This window comes from Adiantum capillus-veneris, chromosome 24 (genome assembly GCF_014529385.1).
Source record: "Adiantum capillus-veneris isolate H3 chromosome 24, ASM1452938v2, whole genome shotgun sequence".
Classification (NCBI taxonomy): Eukaryota; Viridiplantae; Streptophyta; class Polypodiopsida; order Polypodiales; family Pteridaceae; genus Adiantum; species Adiantum capillus-veneris.
The window spans coordinates 79,903,061-79,930,188 of record NC_140954.1 but is presented as its reverse complement, the minus strand read 5'-3'; positions in this window follow the sequence as shown (position 1 = coordinate 79,930,188).

Genomic DNA, 27,128 nt, shown 5'->3' with positions numbered 1-27,128 from the left:
ATATTGTCCTTGAAGTTTGTTGTGCCATTTCATGCTTGGTGGTTTGAGGGCTTGTTGAAGTGTTTGCCTAAAAGGTAAATTGTAAGAGGGTGCTCGGTGAGAGGGCTCCCGTGACCCTAAGACAATTTGTGTATTGGCAACAAGGTCAAGTTTTGTGTTGTCTCTCTATCAAGCTTTGTGTGCATCAAGTCTTTAAGGCTAAGACTCAGTTGCTCAAGTTGATTTGTTCTCTTTACCTCTCTCTGGCGTGGTGAATGTTTGTGTTTGGTGTGTGTGGCTATCTTGCATTCCCCTCTCTTTGTGCGTTTGAGTACAAGGAGATATCACGTGTGTCCTAGTTCGCATCTACAACTAGGTGGTGCCCCTTTTCTTGTTTGGTTTCTGGCTGTGGGTTGTTGTTGTCTCTGATTGTGCTTGCCCCAGCCCCAATTCAGCAGCACGGGAGCCTCGAAGGGTGTCTAGAGGCCGCTCTTCTTGTTGCCCACCCCGGACCGCCTCAAATTGGTGCCCCCACTGAGGAATGACTTTGTGCTTATTGTTGTTGTATTGCATGAATGCTTGAATTTTAGCATAATCAAGAAGATTATATGAATCATGAAAACTTGTATGACTGAGTTTAATTTCAATGCAACAAAAATTGATCTAGAGTATGGTTTGGATTAGCATAACATAAGAAAGGAAAAAAAAATTTCACATAAGAATCTAGAATTCATGTTGAAAGACCTTTCAAAACTTTGTGTAGTTAGTTGATGTCATGAGAGAAAATGATTGTTTGGAACTAATCTTTGTGTGGTTCTAGCATTGAGAGACTATGACACGCTATACCTTTGATGATATCCCAATCTTCTTCGGAAATCTAGAAGAAGATGTTGATGATTTTCTTGCTGATTTTAGAATGGTTTGTCGTATCCTTGGTAAAAGGGATGACATTGAAAAAGGGGATTTTCTATTGCTATGCCTTAGAGGCAACGCTGAGTAATGGTTTTGGAGTATGTCTTCTCAGATTGAAGATGGGTATACCCAAATTTCCAAAGCTTTGAAGACCAGATTCTTTAAATTTCCAACAACAGAGAAAGCATGGGCTTCATTAGGGAGACTTCAACAACATGGGGAAGACTACTATGCTTATGAGGATATTTTTTCTCGTCAATGGGGAAGATGTGGATTTAGTTCTACATTTCCAGATGATGTAAAAATGGAGCAATTTATTTCGGGTTTGTCTCCTTTCCTAAAGACTAAGGTTACTTGTAGTGGACCCTCTACCTTTGAAGAAGCGGTCACTATTGCCCGAAGGAAGCTTCACAAGTACTTCTACATCAAAAATGGTTTCCATCATGCTTGAAGAACCAACCATCATGAAAGTGTTTCTATCAAGGAGTCAGCTCCTTTTCCATACTTGTCTCCTTCTACTCCGTTAAATATTGAAGAAGTTACTTACATACCAACGAATTATTCAAGTGTTAAAGTGTGTGGCCAAGATTTAAATGTGGAATCTCTTTCTTCTACCTTTATCCCAAGCATGCAAAAATCAACACAAGATATCTCAAATGGCATTGATGATTCAATAATGGATACATCCAACCTTTTGGCGGAGGATCAAATTCTAGTCCGAGCAGACGAAGCTTTTGTGCAACATGACTCTATGGAGAATGAAGACCTTGAAGGTAACCTTGATCTTATGGAATGTTTTGAGAGTGTATCTCGTCTAAAAGAAGAGAGTGAAGAAGAAGATGAAATCATAGGTTGGGAGATCATGGACCACATTGATCATAAAGATATGATTGTGTACATGGAATGCCAACTCCAAAAAAAAGTAGAAGAGTATGAGTTGAATCCATGTGAGGATAATCTTCAAGAAGTGTTTGAGGATGTTGAAAAGCATTGGTATGACCCACGTATATTAAGCATGGAGGAACCTATCATGCAAGAAGCCAAAGTTTTCACAAAATCAAATAGTAATCCATCAACCTTTGAGTTGGTACAATGTGAGGAGTTACAACCTTGCCAAAGGGGGTGCTCAGAAGGGGATGAAGAACATGGGAGAGTAGCAAAAAATAAAATCATAAAAGGAAACTGTCAGAGGGGTATCATTCTCTCCAATGGTGTTTTAGTGGGTGGCTCTTCATTCATGGGACAATCTCTTAGCAAGAAAGTCCAAGCTTTTGAAGCCCAAATCATCTTCACATTGGGTTTCACCTCTTCAAAGTCAACTTCTCCTCTCTTCACATATACCTTTCATCGGGGACACCATACCTTCTTAAGTGGAAGAGGACATGAATACTTGGTGATGAACGGATGTTTCCAAACCTTCTTCATTTGGTTCTTTGGTGTATGGAGGTTGCACATTGTGATGCTTCTGGTCTTCATCATAGATGAAAAACTTGTTGATTGCTACATGTGGATATTTCATCAATCAGTACCAAAACCTATTCTCTTCCAATGTGTTGGAAGCAATAGAAACCTTTGTCTATTATCTACTTATATGGTAAACTATTTGCAATATCTTCCAATAGCAGTTGGAAGCATGGATCAAGCTTTCCTAAATCATGAAGGTCATAGAATTTTTGACTTGATGAGCCTATCCAGGTTGAATGAATTTTATGAGCTACAGTTCAAGAATTTGCTCATACAAGCTCTTGAAGATCGTAGCAGATACATCAACTTTACACAGGAGGAAGAGCAACCAATCTTTTATATCACATTCATAGTGATAGATGCAATGATGGACAACAATAAAATCTACAAGTTTCTTCGACCAAAATCAGTAAGTGATTCCGTACCATACATCTCTCTTTGGGAAAGATATTTCAAGATCTTTGATCCTGGGGGATGCTTATGGAAACTTTCTCAATGGAGGAGGTTTACTCAGTCACTTCATTACATCCTGCTATTGGCTCTGAGAACCTTTCATATCACACAAGGTTTCTTAATCATACAACAAAGGTTCTTCAAAGATGAAAGCAGACAAAGACAGACGTTACACAATCTACATGCTGTATGGTCGGATAAATGGTACATGAATGCACCATTATCTAAGGGGGGGGGCTAATGATAGCCGTTTTTCGGCTTTCCATAATTGCCATAGTAAGCTACCTCACCCTATCAAATCACTCAAACATTTTGGTTATCCCTACCATTTCACTGTACATAGGCGTCTGTGAGTTAGGGGACTTTCTCCATATTTTCTTAAAAACCCTCAGCTAACTAGTCACTGGGCTAGTTGAGCCAAAAAAATAAATAAAATCAAAAAAATAAAATATATTATGGCCCATTTGTTTGTAAATATTTCATTGTATATAGGGCCTAAATAAAAGGATTTTGCATAATTATTTTGGTATTTATTTAAATTTTTTTACCTATGGTGTGTTATTTATGCTATGTACATTGACTCACCATTACCACATTTTTTCTTACCATTTTGCATACTCTTTATTCCATATAAAAATAATTTCATGCAAGCTTCTCTTATTTTTGGTGTAACTCCATCCCAACAAAAATCCAAAAAAACTAGTTTTATTTATGTGTATATTTTTTCACTATTGCGATTTTTTCCTTCCTACATCTATTCTTTATTACTCTCATAAATTAGACCACAAAAAATATTCATCTTTTTATGGTAGACTTATAATAAGAGAGATTTATTTTGACCCCTTTATATTTTTTCCACCTATATTATTTATATTTGACATATACATGTTTTTTAGACCCTTCAATATTTGATTTTCTTAGTTGTACTATTCATTTATATCATGATTTCAACAATATCTTCAATTATAGACTTACCAAATAAGGTCAAGGGTATGTGGAATGCATGCATGCACCATGGGGAGCTCACTCTTGGAGGTATTCAAAAGAATCATCCAAAGAAGGACCTCACAAGGACCTTGTGCAGTGGAAAAAATAGTCCGTTTTGCGGAGTTTTTAAAGATCACATGCTCCCTGAATTTGAAAAGGTGATACAAACAAAAGTTGTAGCTCGTGAGCTGAAATTTCACCTCAAAGTGTTTTATATTTTTTTGAGCTACGAGCTGTGAGCTATGATTTTATTGGTGGACCCCAGTTTGCCCATGCTATGCAACCACACTCCCTCTTCCGCTTTATCATTTTCCTCTTTCACACACACTCCTCCCTATCCTTCCCACTCCCAAACCTGCAACTCCCATGTCCTAATTCACCCTCTTCACCATTGCCACATCTCTCACACCTCCATAGCCTTCATCCTCCATTTCTACACCCTATGTGTCCCCCTTTCTCTCTACATATATGTCCATATTACCATACTCTCTTCAACTTTGTAAAGAACTTCAAAAAATCAGCAAAAATCCAAAAATAACCTCTGCAAATGAAGGCTTTTATCATGAATTTTCCAAGGTTTGAAATAACATAGCTTCATCGACACGCGCTGCTTCGCCATGCTGACTGCTTCTTCTTCCGGTGATGTAAAGAGGTGAATGTCAACTTCTCCAAAGCTTCAACCTCTCTTTACAAGCTCATCCCTTCTCTAACTTTTCTCATCATATATCTCACCATTTGGTGAATGATTTTGTAAATATTTTTTAGTGATAATTACTAACTACTAACCACTAACCTTATTGTAAAATGCACCCTCTACTAGAGTAGGCACTCCCAAATTATTCACTCAATCCTCTCTCTTTTCATCCTCAATAATTCTCTTCCCTTGAGCCCACATCCATGTGACTCAAAGGACCAGAGAGACCCACCCTCATTAAAATAAAAATAAAAATATGCATAATCTTTTATTCCTTCAAATCTACTTGATTAGGCCTAATCCTAATCGGGGCTTCTAAAACCTATAAATAGAGCCCTTCTCTCCCTTGTAAATCATCACATGATCACACTACACCACACCATTCTCAACACATAACACACCACTCTTCAAGCCTAGTTGTGTAGAGTGTGTGCATCGTGAGTGCTCTATTCCATCACTACACATAGGTGCATGGAGAAGCTTGAAGTTAGTTATGCCATGTAGAGGAGTGGAGTGTATGCCATACTCTTCACCACACTTGTAGCCTACTCTTGTGCATAAACAAGATTTATAGTTTTGGGTGCAATTGTATACTGCAACTACGACTCTTCTCTCCAAATTGACTTGATAAGTTGGCTCATCAAGTGGTTGAAGGTATATTGTCCTTGAAGTTTGTTGTGCCATTTCATGCTTGGTGGTTTGAGGGCTTGTTGAAGTGTTTGCATAAAAGGTAAATTGTAAGAGGGTGCTCGGTGAGAGGGCTCCTGTGACCCTAAGACAATTTGTGTATTGGCAACAAGGTCAGGTTTTGTGTTGTCTCTCTATCAAGCTTTGTGTGCATCAAGTCTTTAAGGCTAGGACTGAGTTGCTCAAGTTGATTTGTGCTCTTTACCTCTCTGTGGCGTGGTGAATGTTTGTGTTTGGTGTGTGTGGCTATCTTGCATTCCCCTCTCTTTGTGCGTTTGAGTACAAGGAGATATCACGTGTGTCCTAGTTCGCATCTACAACTAGGTGGTGCCCCTTTTCTTGTTTGGTTTCTGGCTGTGGGTTGTTGTTGTTTCTGATTGTGCTTGCCCCAGCCCGAATTGAGCATCACGGGAGCCTTGAAGGGTGTTTAGAGGCCGCTCTTCTTGTTGCCCACCCCGGACCGCCTCAGCAGATAGGATTTGGATCAGCAAACTGACAAAAAACTGGGTAAAAACTAAAGTCTGTACTGACTTTCGAGTGTAAATTGAAATTTTTTTTGTTCAAACTCAATGAAACTTGATTCATAGGCTTATATTCATGTGATAGACATGTGTACATGCTCAGTTGACCAAAAAGATACGAAAATTTACCAGAAGTAAATAATCACGATTATTTACATCTGCCCCATTTTTCAACTTTTCTGACCAAGTTAGCATACCACTAGCCTTACCATGTTGTATTAAGCCTAGAAACCAAATTTGGTAAGATTTGGATCATTGGATTGGAAATTGTGACCAGATTTGCAAAGACAGTCTGCGGACACAAAACTGATGACCATTTGAAAAAAAATTATCCAAACTTGATGAACTTAGCTAGGGAGATTAAGTTGAGATACTTAACATGTCTTTGTCAAGATTGAAACAAAAACTTGCAAAAACATAGTAGGAGTAAATAATTGTATTATTTATATCTACTGTAGAGATTGATAATCTTGCACATTTGAGTATACCACCAGGTCAAACACATCAAGTAGACCACACAAATCAATTTTGGTGAAACTTAGATCACAAAAGTGATACTTAAGCCAGATTCTTAAAACTTGTGTAGAGACCTTAACAGGTTGTATACTTGGCAAATCAAGCCAAAAAGTGAAAAAAACCGAGAAAAGTAAATAATCGCGATTATCTACTGCTACACCGAGACACAAATTTTGACTTTTGAACTTGTATAGTGTTAGACCAATATAATACAAGGCCACCAAGCAATTTTGGGTTCAATCGGATCCAAAGTGGTATATGTTCACTCGGTTTCCAGGTTGAAGATTAATCCTTTGATTTTTGTAAAAATCTGAAAGTCTCAATTGCTGACTCACTTAGCTTGATTTGAAGTGATACACATAGACCAGTCACAATAGTTAGCAAAAACTATACAGTCTTTGTGAAAGAATAGCTATCTTGATTAAAATTGATACAGGAATCAGGATGCAGACAAGGAATCGATAGCTTCACAGAAGTTGCAATCAAGTCAAGTGGAAGAAATCGACAACAAGTCAATTCGATGGTAAGTACTCTATCTAGGGCTTGAAAATTCTTCATGAACCTTAGATCTGGTCATATATTAGGAAACCAAGGCATATTTGGAGAAACCTCCAGTAGAGTATCCACTGAAGAGAGTGTGAATCAGGGCAATTCCTTGTATGCTATCCTCGAGAAAGTACTAGACACTTTTTCAGACTCTATCTGAAATGTCTTCCAATTCGACTCACTCAGAAATCAGAACGACAGTGCGCTATAAGCATATACTCTCTTTTTATAAAACTAATCGCCATGGAGCTTAGGTTTACCTGGATCCTAACAAAGAGTATGCTATTTGCATTGATGACCATGGTATTGAATTTGAAGAGGAAATCAGGACAAACAAACAAGAAAAAATGTATCTGGATAGAAAACGGAACTCAGTATTTACAAGTCGAAAACCCTGACTTGATAGACAAATGGGGGTTAGAAGTAAATACCATAATTTTAGATATGGCAGCAAAAGAAGGACCACCTACTTTAGAATTTGAGGGATACAATCAGGTTGATTTGAAGCCTTTGAAACGGCTTAGTACAAATAATCCTAGGATCGGAGTCTATTGTTGGGACGATAGAAACGTCAAAGATCTTCTATGGACTTTGCATGTCAAATCAGGACAACTAACACCCATGAAGATCATCTATATCTTCAAGATCAAAGATAAGGGTTTAGCAGATCTACCAACCTACTTGTTTAGGGATTGCTATAACAATAACTTTGTTATGATGACTCCAGAGGAGGTATAACAAACCAAATACCAAGGGTACTCCATAAGGGATTGAATATTGGGCCAAGTACCAGAAACTATTCCAAGAGATGAACACCGTGAGAGATCTTCTAAGAGTAATGTTAAGAAACCAGAAACCACCTCATCACAAAGAAAACCGGGTGACACTAAAGCCAGTCCAGGGCTACATGAGTCACTATTTCGAACAGACTGGTTTGAAGGACTCGTAACAGGAACAACTGCCAGGAGATCAGGAGTTGAACCAAATAGACGTGTCAGGCCAGCTAATTTTCAGAAATGGGTCAAAAAATACAATGGATCTAGGGGTCCATATGACTACTTAGCAAGCTTTAAGCAAGTGCTAAGAGTAGAACACATATTTGACTTCCATACTTAGTTCAAGGGGTTTGGAATGACATTAGAAGGAAAAGCATTGACATGGTTCCAAAACATTCCACCAAGGTCAGCTCAAGGATTTGTAGCTGCTTGTTTCAAAACGGGGATCAAACACAATACGGTAGCTCAAATCTACAGCTTTAAGGTGAGTCTGTCAGGGATTGTGCAACTCGAATGAAACAATACATTGGAAAATGCCCAGAGCTAGAGATACTTGCAACAGAAAGACTAGTATCATTGTTCCTAGAGGGACTGCTAAACAAAGGATTTCATGCTATACTGTATTAGCAAGAAGTATACGACCCTAGAAGAGTGTGTGTCAGATGCTATTGACTTAGGAGACAATTGCGATATTTTGAACAAAGAAGATGTCCTTAAGGATAACCAAAGCAAGAAAACAACATCCACCAAACCAGTACAAGTGGGAACGGCTGCTGCAGCACCACTTTCAACCATAGAAGGCATGCTCAAAAGGATGAATGACATGATGAATAACATGCAAAAAGCACCTACGAGGGGACCAAGACAAGGGATACCTCAACAAGGACAACCAATTAGGCTGCAAAAATGGTGTGTAATCGAGGGTAAATGGACCAACCATGAGACCAATGAGTGCTTTTATCAACCAAAGTATGATGTAAATGTTCAATACGTGCCTATGAGGCCACAAGGACAACCCATGTACAGATATCAACCTAATATGGCCCTAGCTCAAAGACCACCGATGGGTATGGAAAGACCTCAACCCGTGTTGGGTCAACAACCTCCATATCTAGGACATAATGCAGTGCCTGTAAAGTACATGCATCCAGAGGGAGTCATAGATGACCAAGCACTAGTGCTTGTTACATCCTATGTTGAGCCTAGTCTATCTATAGGAATGATAGAAGGAGATTGGTATAATTCACATCCACCACCAATGAACCTATGACTTATACTCCCCCAGAGCTCGCACCAATGTATTATGTGGCTAATCAAGGTGTTAGACCTTCTATGGTAAGACCCATGATTAAGCCAATAAATTGAAAGTGTCATAATTGTGGTGTAGATGATCATTGGAAAAATTAATGCCCAGAGCCTGACAAAAACCTCAAGCTAGTTGAAGCTTATTGCATACAGTGTTGCAAAAGGGGAGGACACTTCCTAGAGGATTGCTCGAAAAATCCTTTAAACAAGGGTAAAACAGTAGTGAACGTAGTCTAAGTGATACCTAGTAACTCATCTGAGAGCGAACCGACTGATGATTCGGAGAATACAAAAATTTCCTCTCAAAAGACCAAAAGAAGCAGAAACAAAAGATATGAGATGAGAAAACAGAAACAACGGGTTGAAATCGAGGAGAAAGAAAAAAAGCTATTTTAGGAAAAGGTGAAAGATACTGGAAGGGAAATAAAAAAAACCACCGTGAAATCTGGAGGATCAATTTTGGTAGACAAAATTTTTGAGCCAATTAATGCAGCCTTGGAAGCTTACCAAGCAAGACTTAAAGCAGGCCAAAACATGAAAAAAAATGGAAATACTATCCTTCTCCAGACATGGAAGCAGCTAAGCTTGAAGCTTATCAAAATTTGTTAAGAATTACACAAGAGATGCTGGAAAAACAAAAACCCAAGCTCGAAAGTATGGCAAAACCTGAGGAGCTCGTGGTAGGAACCAATAAGGAAAAACTCAAAGTGGTGGTAGAACCCCACCTTGAAAAAAAAGAGCTTAAACTTATAGTACCGGACATCGAAGATGCCTTAGACGGAATTCCATTTGTAGAAGAAAACTGGCCAGGACACTTATGGGAAAAAGTTAGAGAGATTAATGATGGGAGCTTGACTTTGTAGTCAGTTCCTATAGAGAAAGTTTGGTTAGACAACCTACCTCCTAAAATGGACATGGATGTACAATCCTTGTATGGGGATTGCGGATCTGAAGCTTCAAGAATGTCTAAACCATTGACCTTGAAAACATTAACCTCCTACTTGGGAGATAACGAAGATGAATTCATAGTGTGTAGACCCACTAAGGTAAAAAGAGCAGAACAAACACTAGAGGTAGAAAACATCCATTCAATCACATCTACAACCATCCAATGCACTCTTACTTTAGGAGAACTATTAAAAATCAGACCATATGTTAGCGGCTGGACACACCCAACAGAGGATGATTGCCCAGCAGGATATTACTTTTTGTAATTATTCTTTAACTGAGAAAAATCGTCATTTCACCTTTGTAAATAGTGGGGCTTGTAGAAGCTTCTAGATTGTATCCCATTTTTGACATTTACACTAAGTGAATGATTAAATTGGAACATTAGGGTTTAAGGAGGACCTTTTGTCATTTTTAAGTTTTTGTCTGTGTGAGTGAGCGTACTCTGTGTACGAGAGAGAGTGAGAGTTTTATCTTGACGCTACGCGCACATCGGTGGTCGAAATCGAGTGTGGAGAAGTGTAGTGTGTTGCCCTCAAAGAGAGCTACACGCCAATACCTACATTGCGTGTGTACGATCTGGCTTTGCGAGCACGACCCACGAGCTATATCTGGTGATTCGGTGAGCATACGTTGTCTGTTTTTGCATTTCAGCATATCCACGCATTCACATTGAGTAGAGCTACACATTAGGCACTTTAGTTTTTGAAAACGACAACCTACAAATTTCGACCAGACATCCTACGTGATTTTACACCGGGTGTTGAGGGTTGGAGTTTTGGTTCATGGACCTTAGGGAGAGCGACCTATTGGTGTTAATAGGGTTTCCTTTGAGTTCCGTAGCGTTTCGAGAACGTTTGATGGGTATTTGGCTCTTGAAAGCGTTGTAGGAAATCTCCTCTTATATACTCCTGAAGGCTGTAGCTTAGACATTGGGTAGAGACCTCTGTGGGAAGTAGTCGAGAGTCGGTCGAGTGTAGGTTGACACCCTATGCTTGCTTCCACACGCCTGCGAGTCGAGCTTCGTCCTTAGCTGACAAATCTTGTTAGGCGAGTTCTCGCTGTGTTCGCGTCCGTCGCGACGTATCCACCAACATTGGTGCCGCTGCCAGGGACGAAAACCCTAGGTAGGTGACCGAGACTAGTCCTTGAGGAGAGGGATTCTCTGGCTTGCTAGAGTCTTGTTTTACATTTAGATAGGATCAAAGGGTGGAGGACTCTCTAGGTATTAGGAGGAGTCTAGGGAGCGAGTGTCTGGCCTAGATCCTTCGACTTAGGTAGACTCAGGTAGACTTAGATAGTTTTAGGTATTAGTTAAGTTGTGGTGTAGAGAGTAGGAGTGGGAGTGGTAGAGGCGGTGAAAGAAAATCTTGAGAGTCTGGAGAGGCCAGGAAGCAACCGAGACACCAATATCACCATCTCACATGATGAGTAGAAGTAGGGTAAGTAGGAAATCATGATTTATGATATGGAGCACTTTATGCATGTTATATTTGCTGATTAGGCTCATCAAAGGGTTGTAAAAGACGAAAAAGAGTGTTTAAAAGCTGAAGTGAAGTTCAAAAGTTTCTGTGAGTATTTCTAAGAGAGGTGCAGAGCATAGGGAGTACTTGTGTCAGAAAAAAATTAAATTTTAAACCAGTAGACATCCTACGCGTAGGATGTCTACAGGGTGTTCTTGTGTGAATTTTGAAAATCTGAGTTGATTAGTGTGTTTAGAGGGTAGGTTTTACCCTATTTTCACCTGGAAAGTGGAAGTGTGACCATATCTTGATAGGATAAGGCCAAAAGAAAGAAAATTGCCAGACATCCTACCCAAATTGTGCCAAGGCATTATTTTAAGACCAAAACCATAGGATGGCTACATGAGCATGATCTACATGATTTATTGAGTGCACGAGAAAGGTTTCATCTCCATTGGGTGAGAAAATTGGGTTTTAAGTAGACTTTAGCATTTTTGATTGAAAAGGGCTAGGATAGCTAAAATTGGGGTCTTTTGAGATCCAAACTAAAATCTAAGCATATCACTGGGTTGCTGACATCAAGGGGAAGCTGTGACTCAAGTTTGGGGTCAAACAGATCATATAGACATCCTACGCGTAGGATGTGTTCTGTGTGATTTAGCACTCCAAATCCCAACTTTGAGCATACCAAAGTGATCAGCACCTTAAGAGGAGTCTGTGGTTTTCATTTGAAGCAATTTTGAGCAGTTAGACATGCTACGTGTAGGATGTCTACTGCATGATATTGAAGTCAAAAAATGACTGTAGGCATAGCGGGGTGTTGTATAGCCTGAGGCAAGTCCCCTAGTCAATTTTGGTCCAAATTGGAGTTGGTTTGACTGGTCAGACCAACATCAGGCTGCTGGAAAATATTTCTGGTCAATTGACCAGCTTACAGGTGTCCAAATCAAAAAGTAAAAACAGTTGTGGACTCAGCACATCAAGGGGAATCTATAGTGCAAAATCCAGCCAAAACATAGCACGTAGACATCCTACGCGTAGGATGTCTACAGGGGCTTAGTGAAGAGAAAATCTGACTATGGACATAGAGTGATGTTCCAATTGACTTAAGAGTTCCAGAACTTCTTTTAGAAGTGAAATTGGACCTTGTTTGACCTTTTGACGGAGCAAAGACGGAATTAAGACTTTCCTTGTAAACTGACAACATTCGAGTGAAGCACAGTTCCAGATTAGCAGACCTAATCAAGAACATCTGAAGTGTATTAAATACAGTAGTGGTTGAGGTTAACCCTCCAGTTATACCAATCATTACTAAGACCACCTCTAGCGGTTAAATGCTTTGATTCGATTGTTGCCAAAATTACTTGCTTGTGTACAGGTATATTCAGTGGCTTGTGCGAAAACTGATCCTTTGCCAAGTGAGTGGTTGGATTTGTGATAAATTGCATTGCTAAGTTTGATGAATTTAAGATCAGGAAGACACATTCCTAGAGATCAAAAAGTGGCAGGTCATCAGGGTAGCTTAGTGTCCACCGAGAAGAGTGTAACTCAGGCAAGGCTAGATCCATTAGCACCGATCATTGAGGAGGGTAGTGATACTGACACTTCATCAGATAAGTCCTTCTTCATAATGGGTAGTCAATAGCCAGGAGGTTTCTCCGATGAAGGACCAATGCTAGGAGGAAGTACCTCCCAAAACCCTTTGAACGATGCCAAGTTCACTATAATCTTCTTAGAAGGAACAAACTCTAGGGGAGCCCTAGTTTATTATGACTATTGAGGATGCAAGTGTATTTGTATAGAAGAAAGACCTGCTCAGATACTAGAGATAATTCAAGTCTATGATGATGGAGATAGATTCCGAGATGAAAAGGGGAACCACTATCTGATAGTTAGTAACCCTGAGGATTACAAGAGATATGGAGATAACGTGGAAAAAGGAAAAACGGTTTCAAAAACTCAAGAACCGCCTCCAAAAACTGATCGACCTGGAGATCTTTTTATGTATGATAAGAAAACAATCAGGGTCTCTATCTACAATGAGAATGTGGGAATTTACAAGCATGAGAGTGAGTGAGTAGTCTCTTATTTTCGATGCAAAGAACCCTACCCAAACGAATTAAGCAAAGACAAGGTTCTTTACTTATTCTCTTATGAAATTGCTATGGGGAAGGATATCATTTTTGTTGATAGGTACAGACGAGAATACAAACGTATTCTCCTAGAGGAGGTAGAAAAGGCAATAGTTCCAGAAACATCAACATATGCCCCCGAAGAAGTGCCAAGGTTCACCGATACCCCTAGCAAGTCGACAAATCCATTTTCAGAAGAGTACGACACGACCTCACATTCTAATTGACAACAGACGTTCAACTACCAGAACCAGCAAGCAACCCAACCATCATTGCAGGCATGGCTTTGACAAAGTGCGACATTAGAACAAGACCGAAACCTAGATGGTTATCCAGCCGCACAAGGGCTAAGAGATTTACAAGAACCACCGCTCTATTCACAGTATCAAGGCGAGAGTAAGCCAAAAACGCAGGAGTCGACAGAGCCTTGAAGACAACCCATAGAACGAGTTTGAAGAGATGAACCACCTCTTGCAAAAACCATCAAAAATTATGGCTTAAGGGCACCTCTGGGAGAGGAACCCTCCCACTACCAAAGGCCAGAGGAGGTATATCGAGTACGACGAGGAGAACCAATGATGAGATTTGTAGACCATCGTAGAATTAGACCTTCTCACGTGTAAAAATGGGTAAACAAGAAATACACGAGAAACAAAGATCCTAGGGATCATGTAGCAGCCTTTGTGCGTGTAATTAGAGCTGAGGAGGTGTTAGACTTCCCTACCCAATTTGCAGGGTTTGGACTTACCCTAGAGGAGGATGCTGCTACTTGGTTTGACTCTGTGGAGCGTAGAGACTTTGAGTGTTAAAATAGAAAGAGGGGGAATCTGTGCGAAAGGCAGTCCTACGACTAAAAAGATATGTGAAGTTCTGCCCTGTGGAAGAACTGCCAACTTAGTCTAGACTTATGCCTATATTTATTCAAGGACTAAGGAACGCAGATCTCCATAAGGACTTACATATGAAGAGGAGCATAACATTAAATGAGTTAACTAAGGAGGCTCTTTACCTTGTAGACAATTGTGCGATCTACAAGCAGGATAAATTCAAGGATCTTGATGACAATTCATCCTCACAACAAAGTGGAAGCAAGTCCGCTAAGACAACACTGAAAGGAGAAGTAGCTGTAAGCCAGGAGCAGCTTGTAGAGGACATGCTAAAAAAGATTACTATGTATGCCAAGCCTCAGGCTAAATAGCCAAAGTGGTGTGCTATTAAACAAAAATGGACAAACCATATGACGGAGGAATGTTATTATAACAAGGGATATGTGAGAGAGCGACCTTATGCTCCCTAGGCTTAGGTAGTATTTCCTCAACTTCCACCAATGCGTAGGTATCAAGCAGGAAACCTACCAGGACCTGTAGGTGTAGAAAGACCACAACCAGTATTGGGGCAACAACCACCCCTACCAGGATTACATCAATCGGCATAAGATACACACCAACAGTAAACGAACTAGAAGAGAAGTCTTTGGTACCTATGCATGCATATTGCGAAGATTCCAATGGATATGCTGCAAATCCTGTCTATAATCCACCGGAAGAACCCCCAACGCCAGAACCTTGGAGCATGATGGGAAGTACAGGACCACCAACAGCTGCACAGGCAGCAGGAGAAGGAAGATATAGCTTGGATGAACGAACACTGTTGTTCATAGCCAACGGAGGCATGGGCAGGTAGAGGAATGCATACCAACAAAGAGGAGCTCAAGGAGCACCTCAACAGCCTAAGGGACCCTGCTACAAGTGTGGTGGAGACCATTGGTTAAGAGACTGTCCTCATGATGAAATCATTAGAGTCAATGCATATTGCACCGAGTGTGGAATTACTCATTTGATTCCCAATTTCCCTAAGAACCCGAGCAAAGGAGCAAAAACTACCTTGAACATGCTGGAAACAGTGCCTTCCAGTGGAGGGTCAAAAAACGAGACAATAATACCTATTCAGACAGTGACACGAGCCCAAGCTCAAAGAATGACAAATGAACCCATAATTGAAGAGCCAAAGACCGATGCCCCAAGTTCAGAAATGAAAAATCAGAGAAGCACTTGGAAAGCTAGAAAGGCGCGTATGAAAGCTAGGAGAGAACGAGAGCAAACGGCTCTATCCGAGGAGTTAAAACACACAAAGGATAGATTAGAGCATTAGAAGATCTAACTAGTATAAGCTTACACACTGCGGCAACCATAGGGCCCAAGGAAATAGTAGAACCCAAAATGCAGGATCAGGAGGATCAGTGTTGGTAGAAAAAGTAAATGAGCAGTTAGACGCACTTTTAAAAGCATACGAAGCCAGACTCAAAAACAACCAAACCCAAGATCAAAGATGGATGACTTATCCATATGCAGAAATAGAAAAACAGAGGTTGGAAATGTGTCGAAAGATGATTGAAACAGCCCAATCCTTGATAGAAAACCCACTTGGTAAACCTGCAAGTTGGCATGAGGTACCAACTCCAACCCCTATCAAACCAACTTTAGAGAAACAAGTAGACACGAAGAAGAGACTCATGACTGCCTCTGAGTCTAGGAGAGAACCTATCATAGTGCCAAATACAACCGATGAGACAATTGATGGTTTCTAGCCTAAAACATTGGTAGAAATGGGTAAGGATTGTAACGGTCTAGATGACCTGTGGAAGAAATCCGTGATGCCAATGAAGCTAACAGCCAAGTAAATAGCACGAGAAAAGAGAAAAATGAGATCTTAACTCCCATTGAAGAATTTGAGGCAAGATCATAAATGAACTTTGATATGCATTCACAAGGGGGAGACCAAGGATCAATTAGTTCGGGGCGCAGCCAACCAGACTCGCTAAAAACTCTACCCTCTTACCTAGGGGAGTATGAATCTAAGTCTGAGGTGAGAGCAATCCCATCTCAAAGACTTTCTTCCAACAGAGTGATGGATTCACAAAGGTTGATTGAGTTATTGTCCACCCTTGTGGCATGCACAATCACATTAGCCGAATTCCTGAGGTTACGGCCAAACATGTGGACCACCGTAGGCAAATGCTTAGAAAAATTTGGAGTAAAAGACCCCACCTCGAAGCTTCAAGAAGGGATCAGAGAATTGGACAAGCCTCAACTAAACACTAGGCCAGTACCTTTAAACAAGGTTGGAGAATATTGCGAGTGGGAAGATGGAGATACCACACTACCAGTAGAATTCCAAGGAGCAGTTTCCAAAGCTATTCTTCACAGTGGAGCAGGAGTCGCTATCGCCACCAAGAAAATCTGGAAAAAATGGGGAAAACCGACTTTGATAGCTACCAAAATGAAATTGCAACTGGCAGATGGATTCATGGAAAAGCCTCTAGGACTTTTAGAAAAAGTAATTGTCACCTCGTGCGGAATCAAGTATGAGCATACATTTGCAATAGTTGATTTTGACAAAAAGAACAATTATGAGATCATCTTGGGAAGAGCATTCATGAGACAATTAAAGATGGTCCAAGATTGGGGTTACGACCACATATACCTCAGACATGGCAAGACTACAATCAAAACATACCTAAAAGACCATAGTTACAAAGATGTGAACCAGACACCAGTGGAAGAGTTTGATTCAGCTACATTGGCAGGGTCCGAACTCCCAGCATGGTTAGGGCATAAAAAAGAGCTATGGATGTGCGGAGCTTCACATTGTGGGAGCTTAAAAAGAGAGGAATGCGTCTTAGAAAGAGCTATTGAGGACAAGGATTACATTCCAAAACCTTTTCCCGAAGATGCCTTAGAACCTCTGGAATGGGAACACATACTAGCAACATTGGATGTCTGTACCATTACAGATAGCCCAATGACAAAATTTTGCGATAAGGATGGCTATGATGTGCTACCCTATTACATGGTAAGCCTTATACTAGCAGGAGATGAGAATGTAGACCCACCAGAACAAGAAGAGTTTAATGACTCCTCTGAGCATCTGGAGTTAAATAACGATGCAGATAACGAGTGTTCAGACAGTTCAAGCAAGCGTGGGGTGACAACAACGAATATCAAGTTTTATGATTTTGCAAATCAACACCCTAGACACCAGGAACACTATAGAAAAAAAAGAGAAGAAAACAAAATTAGAGAGAATCTGATGCCCAGGATAAAAGATAAAACTCACTATCTAATGCTTGTCAAGGCAGAGGATTGTGTGAAAGACCAAATATCAAGAAGATTCTCAAGAGTTCGAAGGGAAAGGACGCGTGAGGAAATAAAACAAGTACGGAAGACTAGAACATAAACAAAATTAAAAAAGTCTCAACAATCAAAACAGGAAAAAACAAAAGAATGGAGCGTAAAAAGAAATACCAAGAACTAAAACGGTCGTTACGAGAGGTATGGACTATTGAGGGAGAAAGTGATGGTAAGGAGGGGTCAGAAAAAGAAAACATGAATGTACCATCCCATTATCAAAAATTCACCATCCAGGACAGAAAAATCATAATGACACAACCAATGAGGGAAAGAATAAACCAAGAATCTTAGGATGAGCCGGAAAATGCAAAACGAATAGACCTCGCTGCGCCAGGCGAAGAGCCTCAGCCTGTCTATATAGCAACTATTTTAGAGCATGAAGAAGAAGAAATGCTAACACAACTTCTCAAGAAGTATAAAGATGTGTTTTGCATGGTCCTACAAAGACCTCAAAGGAGTTGATCCATCGATATGCCAACATACAATTCCGTGGAAATCAGATGCCAAACCTAGCAAACAACGTCCTTACACATATAATGACACATTTGCTAAACGAATCAAAGAGGAGATTGACAAGCTGATGGATGCTGAATTCATCTATGAAATCGAGCATACAGACTGGGTGTCACCCATTGTGGTTGTCCCCAAAAAGAACAGAAAGCTTCGTGTGTGTGTGAACCTAAAAAAAGTAAACGCAGCCACAATAAGGGATAATTATCCCTTGCTGATCACAGAACATGTACTTGAGAGGGTGGCTGGGAAACGGGCTTATTCCTTTCTAGATGGGTTTTCAGGGTATAACCAACTGGCAATTGAAATAGAGGATCAAAACAAAACAGCATTTTCCACAGAATGAGGAATATATGCGTATAGAGTTATGCCTTTTGGCTTAACCAATGTCCTAGCTACCTTCCAAAGGTTAATGACTCATGCATTTAAAGAATACCTGAGAATATTCTTAGAAATATGTATGGATAATCTCTGTGTACACTCTCTTCTATGAGAAGAACATATTGACCATTTACAAAAAGTGCAGAAACATATCGAATCTGTCTCAACCCAAAAAGTGTACTTTTATGGTTAGACAAGGCCGCACCTTAGGACATATTGTCTCAAGAAATGGCATAACCACTGACCTAGACAAAATAAGAGTCATAGCAGACTTGCCCAGGCCTACTAATGCCAAACAAGTACAATCCTTCATGGGACACTGCGGATATTATCGAAGATTCATATACATGTATGCAGTCATTGCACAAACTCTGTATCGTTTATTAGTCAGTTTCGACTGGACTGAGGAGTGTGAAACTTCATTCCAAAAACTTAAGGAAAACCTTGTATCAGCACATGTACTTAAAGCACCAGATTGGGAAAAGATATTCCATGTTCACACTGATGCATCTGCATACGCAATTAGGAGTATTCTGGCTCAACCTGGAGACGAAACAATGGATTTTCCAATTTGTTATGAGAACCGACAGCTAATAGTGTAGAAAAGAACTACAAAACCACTGAAAGAGAGGGATTATGAATGATTTATGCTGTAAAGAAATTTCAGCATTATTTGCTCGCAAACAAATTGTGTTCTTCACAGATCATCAAGCTCTTTTGTATCTAGTAAATAAACCATGCAATACTAGAAGAATTGTACACCGGTTTATTATATTGCTAGAGTTTGACTTCACAGTGGTAGTAAAAAAGGGTAAAACTCATATACGGGCCGATCATCTTTCAAGGCTGCAAAACGGGGAAGCTCCTGAAGGAGTAGACGATGACATACCTGATGCTTATCTTTTCAATATTGCAATGATACCCAAATGGTCTCAGGAAATTGTTAGCATTCTTTCCTTTGGAGGTAGATTTGATAACAAGGAGGACAGTTCCAAATAACAAACATTTCGACAAACAAAAAACTTCCAGTTGATTGCAGGACGACTGTACCATCTAGGCTCGGGCCAAATTCTACGATTATGTAAAAATCCAGAGGAATTCGAGTGTTATCTTGAAGAAGCACACATCCAGGATTGTGCATTTCATTGTTCAACAATGTAAACACACCAAAGACTGAAACAATTAGGAATTTATTGGCCAACTATGTATGCTGACACACATGCTTATGTTAACAATTGTACTATATGTAGTGCCAAACGACCAGTGGATCGCGCGACATTGTTTCAGGTAAACATTGCACCTGCATGGAGTCAATATATCATTGATTTTTTAACAACAAGGACATTTCCTGAAAACATAACAAAAGTGCGAAAAAGGGCTATAGAGCTAGAGGCTCGCGACTTTAATTTAATTGGAAATTAACTCTACAAGCGAGGAAAGGACAGTCAACTTAGAATATGTGCAAGTGAAAGCAAATACCTACTGATTCTGGAACACGCACATGGAGGAATAAGTGGAGGCAATTTTTCAAGCGATAAGACGGTAAAAATTGTCTTAACCGCAAGAATATGGTGGCCTACATTGCATATGGATGCTGAGGAATTTGTAAAGCGTTGTGACGCATGTCAGCGCACTAAGGTGCCGATAAAGAGAGATGAGATGCCACTACGGCCAATGATGGGATCATGGGTATTTGCAAAATGGGGCATTGATTTTGTGGGGCCTATTTCACCCTCTGCATATCGCACCCATACCCAATATATCATTGTGGCTACAGACTATCTCACAAAATGGGCGGAAGCCAAGGAAACACAAAAAGCAGACGCAAGGACCACTGCACAATTTTGTATGAGAATGTCTTTGTACGATACAGATTACCAATAGAAATTGTCAGTGATCGAGGAACACGTTTTCTTAATGAAGTCATTGAATATCTGCTAGAGGAGTTCATGGTCATACATAGAAAATCTGCTCCATATCATCCACAGGCAAATGGACAAGCTGAGGCCACAAATAAAACAATATGCACTGTTCTGACTAAAATTGTCTCAGAGTCAAGGATAGACTGGGATCAGCAGTTACACTCAACACTATGGGCATATAGGGTAGCTTACAAAACATCAATCGGAATAACACCGTACAACATGGTGTTTGGTCTAAACGCTATATTACCCATAGAGTTTTTAGCTCCAACTCTTTGAGTAGCGAAAGGCTTAGAATGGACAGGGCATGAGCTCTCTTCAAGAATAGATGATCTTGAAAAGCTAGATGAACTTCGACTAAAAGTTGTAGCTTCGATCTATGCTAAAAAGAGAAGACAAAAAGAGTTTTTGACAAGCATGTCCGCATGAAAGAGTTCAAAATAGGTGATTATGTACTTGTTTATAGTTGAAGCAACATGCCAAGAAACTTAAAAAGCGAGGGATGGAACCCTTTGTGATTAGTGACTTATCACAAAGTGGAGCTGTCAAACTTGCTAGATTGGCAGGAGAAGAAATGCCAAATTGGATTAGTGGGTGTCGGTTAAAAAAGTATCATTTACCACTAACATAGGATATGCTTCAACAAATCCATCAAGAAAAACAATGGATGAAGGAGAAACAGAGGATACGAGAAGAAGCCCAAGCAGAAGCAAAAGAACGCATTGCAAAAAGAAGACTTCTACGACAACAACAACAAAGTGGATCACCGTTGTGAATAAATGCTATTCGGCTAAAGAATTATGGTGAAGACACAGTGGAACCAATAATTGCAGTCAAAGTGGGTAGCAATCAAGTTGAATCGACGGCATTGCTTGATTCTGCTCAAGCAAAACTTGATTTCTTACAAATTATATAGACAGCTCAAGCCCAAAGATCAACTACATCCTACTTCACGAGTGTTGGAAAATAGTACATCACATTCGCTAAGAACATTGGGCTGGACTATATTGCATGTACAAATACATCAATATATTTACCCCCACAAGTTTTACGTGGTTGAGGATGCGAGCACACTACACCCCATGTTGTTGGGACAACCTTGGCAAAAAGAGTATAATGTGCAGATAGATTGGAATTCGGATATAGTCAAAATTTAGCATGCACAAGAACAACAGGTGGTAGACTTTGCTCAGCAAACCAGGAGAACCAGATGATAGCACCACAATCACTGTATAAAGAACCAAAAGGATGGGTGCCACTAAAGAATAACACAATACCCATGGAGAACAACCAGGGAACTGCCAACCATGTTCACTACAAACATAAATCAACACCGACCATAGTGGAAAGATCAAGGTTAGAAACACGTGAAAAAAAAGTATGGGTGCGGAAGGATAAAGGTGACATGGCATACAAACGAAAATACAACAGAAGAAGTCAACAGAAGCACACAATTCAACAGAAGTCAACAGAAGCACACAATTCAACCAACAACAGACATGGATCCCAAAGAGAATGCTCAGTAACAACATAAATGCGACTTGCATTTGGATCCCGAAACCAAAGCAACAGGAACTCCCTTCAGTACAAGCAACACCGGCATGCAGACACACACTACATATAAAATCGGCAAACCGGTCTATGTGGGTGCCGATCAACAACTCAACAATGAAGACCACGGACGTGGCAATAAAACTACAAAAACCTCCAAAACAAAGCTACAAATGCAAAGCAAAAGAGAAAACGACTACGGCCAATTCCGCCACGACAATTCTCTCCACGGAGACAACCATGGCAAACCAAGCGACGTTTGCAAGAAAGACGATCAAACAGAGAGCTGTGGAGTTACAACTTTTACTTGCAAAGAAAATCCGCTAACCAAATCAAAAATCAACAGGAAACCTCGACGTCGAATGCCATAAGCATCTTGCTTATTCCCTCCTCTCGCATAGCATTGATTTTTCCATGCATTGACTGAGTATGCATCAAATAGGGCCACATTATACGGCCGATCATTCGCACAATTTTTAACCCATGCAGTGCACATACGCCGAGGCGATACCTTGTCATCCGGGAGGACTCTGACTAGGAGGAGGGGAGGCATTCTCAAATGCAGACCCAATGAAGGTAAAAAGAGCAAAAAAGGGCATGTTTTTCGACTACTTTGAAGGGTTTTCGTTTGATTGCGAAATTTTTTGGACTAACCTAAGTACATATGCCCTTATACAACATGAATCTACAAGTATATGGGGCCAAATGCCAAATCAGGCCCCTAGGAGTGAATATATATGTCAAAATAGCCATTTTTCCGGGCAAAATATTGGTAAAACGGAGAAATCCGGCCATAAAAATTGCATGTGAGTGTATATAGTGTTTTGCGGTGATGTTTTTGAGTTATTATGATGTTTGGGGATTTTCTGGGTTTAATTTGCTATTTTCTTTTAATTTTACTAATTATCGGCAAAAAACTTCAAAAATACAAAAAGCAGGTGAAATACGATCGTAATGAAAAACAAAAATTATGGGAATAATCAGTCACTATAGGACAACCTATGGTACAATGGGGGTGCAATTATGTGAATGGAGCGGAAGGCGGATTTTGGCCAGATTTTGACCGAAACGTCAAATTTCTCGGAAACTGGGCAAATGGAGTCCAAATCGATAATTTTTCGAGCCTAAACCGCATCTTGCAAGAAGTTGGGAGCACATGTCAAATTTCATGGAAAGTGGTTCGGGGACCCCCATTATAAGATTTTTTCACTTCACTTAGAGCTCATTTCTACTATTACCTTCTTGAGAGAGAGCGAACCGGACTTCCAGCTGCTTTTATGACGCGCACTACCACCCGATAGGCTCCAAATATGAGAGGTAGGCTTACCACCTTGAGCTTTTCGCGTATGTTTGATGTTTTGTCGCGAAAACTAGTGGAGGGTTCACACGGGAAATGAGCAGTAGAGACCTACAGGTAGAGGTGGCCACCTAACAGCTAACCCAAAAGCAATAAGGCTTCATCGGCGGTTTACTCTAGCATAGGAGACCACTCTTGAATGCACAAAGGCGGCAAAAAACCATTGGGAAAAACCCTAACTTCTAGAGCCCTGCAAGAGGCCACCAAATGGTAAATCGGTGGAAAGTCGCCCAAATGCTACCAAAACTCATGGGTAGGAGCATCTCGACATGCTCTACAAGGCTATATAGCCCACATGGCCATAAGGCGACCCAAAGCGGGACTAAGCTTCAGAAACGGCATCAGACACAGAAAGCGACAACTAGCTCTCACGGCCAAACCAGATGTCCGTTTGCCACCAAACTTCACGAGCAGCTTTCCTAGACCATCAACGACCAAGTCCTATGGTGGTAGACCACCACAAGTCATCGACGACATATGAACATAACCACGGGCACTTCTAGAGCTACAAATTGCCAAACAGAGCTCAGGTGAAGCCAAAGCTAGGAACCATGAAGCTATGGAGACTAACATCAAGAAATTTCATCGTCGAAAAGCACTCCAAGAGTCAGAAAACGGTTCAGAGGCTCTGAAAGCCAAGAGAGAGTTTCTATCTATCTATTTGACTTCTTTATTTGAAATAGGGCTTAAAGGGGACTCAGGGGGGCTCAGGGCATGTACTAGTAGCATTTCTCATATAAATTTCATCAAGAGACATCCTATGCATAGGATGTCTCAAGGCCATATTTGGGAACCAAACTCAACATCTCACCTCATACACAACTTCTACATAGCTTATACATGCTATCCGTCATATTTCATCACATTTGGACAAGAGTTGACCTCATATGCATCAAAAAATGAAAAGTCAGAGCATAGAGGCAATAATGGGTCATAAACCTACCAAAACTAGTCCAAATCACATGAAACTTGCACAATATACTCATTAGCACATTTCCAAGCTAACTGTGGGGTCAGATATGAAAATTAATGAAATAGATATCCTACGTGTAGGATGTTTAAATGACCAATTTGACCTCCAGTTGGTGTTTTTGAGTTCCAATTGTCTTTATAACACCTTCACAAGCTCATGTATCAAATTTCAAGCCATTCCCATCACATTTGGCCCCCAAAACCTCCAAGATGCACTTTTTGAGCATAAAAACACTACACATGCTCTTAACAACACCAATGCTTATCCAAATCAAAATCTAAAAGCAGGGCCATGTTCTACATGCTAAGGACTACCCATAGAACCAACTTCAAGTCATTTTGAGAAAATAGACATCCTACGCGTAGGATGTCTCCAGTGTCATATTGATCTTCTGTGCATAAATTGACTTCAAGGGAGCCATTTACATGGTATAAGAAGCGTGCATATCAAATTTCAACCCAATTGAATATCATTTGCCACCTGTTTAGCACATCCTACCCAAAAGTCTAAATCTACTCAAAATTGCACTTTTTGATGCCCAAACCCAATTCCAATTACATAGCCATGTTGCACAGGTCAAGGGCCTCAAGCCTGTCAAGTTTCACAAAAAACAGAGAAGGTAGACATCCTACGCGTAGGATGTCTACATGATTATTTTTCAGCCAAAAATCTAATGTGGGCACATGCAGGGTTTTCCTAGTTCCTTTTGAGTTCTTATTTAGATTTTGAAGTCATTTGGGTAGTCAGAACTCAGTTTATCAGCTAATCTATAAAAAACGCTAACTTTGGACTACTAAGTGCCACAGGACCCATGGCAGCCACAAAATCACCTGCAAAGAAGAAGAGGATGACTATCAAGGACTACTTAGAAGAAGTGGAGCCTTTTGTTATCCCAGAGGGAACCCTGAAGCCCACAAGCACGTGGATTCAAGATGACCTGCTAGAGACCAATGATCTGAGAATCTACCAAGGAGTATTTAAAGATCTGAGGGGAAATGCAGTGGAGCTACCCATGATACCTCGAGAGCTCAATGAATTTGTGAGGAGCAAGATGGGGGATTACTTGGAGAAACTGAGAATCTACCAAGGAGTATTTAAAGATCTGAGGGGAAATGCAGTGGAGCTACCCATGATACCTCGAGAGCTCAATGAATTTGTGAGGAGCAAGATGGGGGATTACTTGGAGAAACTGGATCTCCACAATTACTTTGAAGCCTTGCCAGCGGGGATTGCTATTAAAAGAGTGTGGAAATTTGTCACCACAATCAAAGAGGACGGCATAGCCCGAGTTACAGATCTGGAAGGCAAGCCTGATACAATGACTGTCATCACAGAGAAGGTGGTGGCAACAGCACTTGACATCTTTAACAAAGGAGATAGTGTGACAAAGAGGCGAGATGACATTAAGGTCTACTCGAAAAAGAAAAGTAACTACACATTAGAAGATATTGCAAACCCGAAGGTGGCGATCATGAGCCAACTATACAATCAATATTTCCACATGTGTACCAAGCGGCCATAGAAATACAGGATGCCACCTGGAGCTATTGCCACCACTTTCACCTGGGCAATGCAGAAGAGCAAACCAAAAGAGATAAATTATGCCGCTTACATCCACGACAATCTTGTGAAGATGGGGACCAAAAATCCCACCTATATCGTACCTGGTGAGTTGATAACAAAAGTCATTTATGGAGCATTGCAAGCAAAGGGAAACTAGCCTCTACCTCCCTCACAAAATGATTGGCTAAGGCTAAAGGAAGACAAAGAAGAAGAACCTCCTAAGGCTCCCAGGGTAGCCACAAGGTTGAAGCGACGTTTAGAGAGAGTGCTAGAAGAGCCGCCAAAGCCAAAGAAGGGAAAGAAAGAAACTCTACAGGTGCCAATCAAGGAAACAAAGTCACAAAAAGCGGCAAGGCTAGAAAGACTGATGGAAAGTTTCGGAGCCGAGAGAGCACTAAAAGGGGATCTGAGCGAGTTATGGAAGCCATCCCTTGAGGCTATGTCTGGATCATCTCGAAGGATTCACAGGGATTTGTTTGAAGATTATATCAAGAACTTCAAGATCTTAGATGCTACAGCGGAGAATATCCCAAATATACCATTTACAGAAGAAGAGGTGGGCGAAGTGAGGCGGCAGGTGCTAGAAGAGTAGGAAGGCCAATAAAGAGAGAGAAAAACAAAGGCGGATCGGGATTTCAAGAAGAAGCAACCAACTCCACCATCATCAAGCCGAGAATCCAGCCCACCACCATCACCACGTCCTCTTAGTCCTCCACAAACCCAACAAAAGGAGGAGTTGAACAAACCTGATGGGAGACAAGACTCCAAACAAGAGAACAACAAAGAGCATAAGGCAGAAGTGGAGCCAAAAGATGAGAAACCAAATCCAGAAGAAAGAAACTATAGAATATTTCTTGATCTCCTAGCTGTTGGGTACTCTCAAGAAGAGGCAGCTAATGCAGCTTTTGAGTTGTCGAGCACAAGACCCAAGGAATATATGCAGAGCACTCGGTTAGTGGAGTTGAAGGAGAGATGGACACAGATACAGTGGGTCTACAACCACCAACCAATGATTGGGATGTAGTGATGAAAAAACTCACCGGGTTCAAAGCAAGGTCGATGGCCACTGAGATTGAAATTGACAATCTCAAAACAAATGAAGTTCATATCAAAGCTAAAGTGGACTCACTATAAAAACAGGACCAAGAGAACATAGAGAAACAAACCAAGCTGCAAGCCGATCTGGACGCGGCACTATAAAGATGCCAAGAGATGGAAAGACAAAGTCAGGCAGCGGAACAAAATCTTCAAAGAGCAGAGGAGGAGTACAAAAAAATCAGCAAATCACTGACATATGC